We start from the raw sequence: 3,636 nt of genomic DNA, 5'->3' as shown, positions 1-3,636 counted from the left end.
TTTTGAAATAACCCCTAAAATTAAAAAAATGTCACTTAACCCCCGGAGTTTGGGGTTTTCAAAAAACAATCCGCATATTTTCGAATTTTCAGCTAACCCCTCTATCTGTGTTTGATAAAATTTGATAAAAATATCAAAATACCATGTTCAAACTAACAGTCTGGTGATTAAATTAACTACAATAAACTGGGGGCTAGAGTAAGAGGGAGGTTTATCTCAATATCGCGCAAAATTCAGATATGTTATATGAAATTACCAGTGAAATTATTAAAAGAATACATGAAAGAGCTTTTTCCATTTAGGACATTTTAGTCATTTGAACGCAAAGTTATTTTCATGTGCACAAGCAGATACAGCAACATTAGCTAGGAGGGTGCTTAACTGCCAAAACTTTGGAGGAGGGTTAAGTGACATTTTCAGAGCTTACGGGCTGATCTCAGAATCGGGATGATTATCAGAAAAGCCCCTTAACTTCCAAATTATCAACAAAAGAAAACCTTTAGTATAGCGATTATGGTAAAACCCCCCTTTAGTTTTAGATTTTATCAAAAAACTCCTTTAACTTTGAGATTTGATTAGAAAACCCTCATAATTTAGGGGGTTCTCTGATAAAATCTCAAAGTTAAAGGGGGTTCTCTGATAACCTTACTCTTAATTTGTCTATATCCTCAAAGTTGGGGGGGTGGGGGGGGGGTGGGGGTGGGGTGTGTGTCTATGATCTTTAGTCCTCAAATCGAGACCGATAGAGGTGGGTTGCTAGTGAAGTTTACCTGTTTAAACTGCAATCACAAAAAAGCAACAATTACAACAGAATCATACAAAAAAAATGCACCTACGTACGTCTTTCTCTACATCCCCCTCTCTCTCCTCTCTCCATGGATCTACCTTCATTTCAGTTCCTCATGTTGTTCCTTACTCTTCAACTAGCACGCTCAAGCCTGCGCAATAACTTCACCGACCTCTTATCGCCTTCAAATCTCATGTCATAGGAACTACCTCCCCACGAATCGCCAACCTCTCATTCTTATATATCTGCTCTTGATCTCGGCGACACCTCACTCACTGGCTCTATACCTCGAGCCCTCAGCGACTCCAAGGCTTAAAACACTTGTTATTGAGAGAAACTCTCTCAGGATCGATCAATCCCTCCAGAGTACTCTTCAACATGTCGTCTTTGACCGGAATCTTTTTATCCGCAAACAATCTATCGGCTTCTCTTCCTTCGAGTCATAGCATTAGTACGTGTCCTCACCTTCGAACTGTTTTTTATCGGGTATAATCAGTTGACAGGCGAAATACCGTCTAGCTTTGCCGGATGTAGGAATCTCCAAAGGCTCTCTTTCTTAACCAATATGCTCGATGGTAGTGTACCAGGTGAGCTTGGCCAGTTGCAAGAGCTCATGCTGCTAGATTTTTTTCGAAAATCAACTTACAGGAAAGATCCCTTCTTCTCTTGGTAATCTTACGAAGCTCGAAGTGTTGTGCGATGCAGAAATTTCGATAGCACCTCCGGTGAGCAAAGTGCACAACAAGAGATTAGATCACAACGAAAATCTTGTTTCACAAAGGAAACAAGAACCGAAAGTAAAATAACTCAACAAAATGAGATATCAGCTCTTCCTCTCATCAGTTCTAGGACTGACTTGTCGAGGGAACCTATAAGCTATACAAATCACGACAAGAACACAAATTTACGTGGTTCGACAAATTACATACGTCCACGGGACAAGGAGGAGGGGGACATCTACTATTAGAGGAAGAGAATACAAATAGGGTTTACAATTACTCAATCTAAACCCTCACACAATCTCTCAAACCTCTCACACAAATATCTCTCTCAAAAACACAAAAGGACTGTTTGCACGAAGCCAAAAAAAGCCGCTGACTTTTTCTCTACACCTCTGTGAATTTCCTCCCTCTGCCTTTGCATGCCGCCCAAAAGAGCGTTGCCGTTTTCCCCCTCTGCACGTCGCCGAAGAAAAAAATCAACTGCGGTTCTCCTTCGCACACCCACCTAGGTTACAGATAACAAGCTATATATATAGCTTGGTGAAATCTGTTCGTGGGCTAGCCTATCTCTTCATGCGATTCGTGGGCTCCGTTTTTTTTCTTCACGCTGAAATCGGTTCACGCGGTTTGCTTCACGTGGGTGGCCTCCACGTTCCACTTCGTTCATAATTCTTCACCTCGGTGAAGTTTTCCCAAAACTAAGCCGACACCAACCAAAATAAATATCTCACTTGTTGCGTCCAGTACGAAATGAAACAATTCACGACAATGGACTCAATCCACAATAAGTCGAGACCCAAACGAGAATACGAACACTCTCCAAACATCGATGTCTACTCACCAAATCAGCTTCATCATAAAATGACTGTCTACGTATCCTCTTGCCTAAGGAATCAAGCCTCACGTAGTTCATCCAAATGACCTCCAAAGATCTCAATCCACTAGAAAAGTTCACAATCCTTCTCTAATATCATCAACACTGCGGCTGATAGCACCTCCAATGGCCCCAAACTGAAACAATCTAAACACCTCCATCTGATATGAACCAATGACCATATCCAGACTACATCTATTAGCTGCACTCGAATCAATCAACCTATCATTTGCATCCAAAACAACATGATTCTCAATCTGTGTCACATCAGTCGGAATTCCAAATGATGCAGTATGATCTGGAGTATGTGGAGTAATCTCCACCTAACGTGGAGTAACATCACTCTCCACCCGCTGTGATGTCTTAATGATCTGGTCACCACTCTCCACCTGCCGAGAGTCAAACATGACATACCTACTTAGAACAAAGTCAGAAGCCAATACTTGATAATCAAACACGCATCTGAATCTCAAATATACTATCGGATCAAATCTCACATCCACGATGTGACCAAGTGCTGAGTAGCCAAACATCTGACATAACCTAAAATCTGAAACAGCTCCACTAGATCTAAAATCTCTACATACAACAGTCGGCAACCTATGCATAAGATGATCCAAACATGTCATAGCCCGCATACTAATGCTAATGCTCAACATCAAACGCTGATCCTCCTCCAATAAGGAAAAGCTCCACAAATCTGTCATCTCGCCTCGTCGTCTCAAAGTTTTCACACAAATGAAGTGTCTCCTATTGCCGTGAGCTCGGCACAAATGCAAGAAAGCACCCCTACCATAATCAGAACGTCGGGTTACCTTTCTACCAACACACTTCCTCCATCTGTTACGGGCTTCTAGGACTTCATACTAACGGGACTTAGTTGTAACCCACTAATGCCTAGAGCAATCCCTAATTGTGGAAACCATATATCTATTATCTCCTAATGATGCTCTCTTGGAAGGCCCCCGAATGCCTGAATGAACACCCCTCAGAAGACCCCTCGAATGATGAATAGAAGTGACAAACTCCACCTCGATCTTCTTGCTCATACCAATGGGTTCACAAGACTTCAAACTGCAGGTCAAAATACTCCTTAACAACCTATGCACGATATTACCAATCAAATAACCCAGCATCAAACAATGCCAGAGTCGAACCAAATCTGATGAAGTCGTCAGCTTCCTATCAATCACTGTGCTTCCGAGCAAATAATATAAATTGCTCTTTCTGACGCCCTTCATCACAATCATAGA

This window comes from Asparagus officinalis, chromosome 7 (assembly GCF_001876935.1).
Source record: "Asparagus officinalis chromosome 7, Aspof.V1, whole genome shotgun sequence".
Lineage (NCBI taxonomy): Eukaryota > Viridiplantae > Streptophyta > Magnoliopsida > Asparagales > Asparagaceae > Asparagus > Asparagus officinalis.
The sequence above is the reverse complement of the archived record's forward strand: the minus strand, read 5'-3'. Positions refer to the sequence as shown.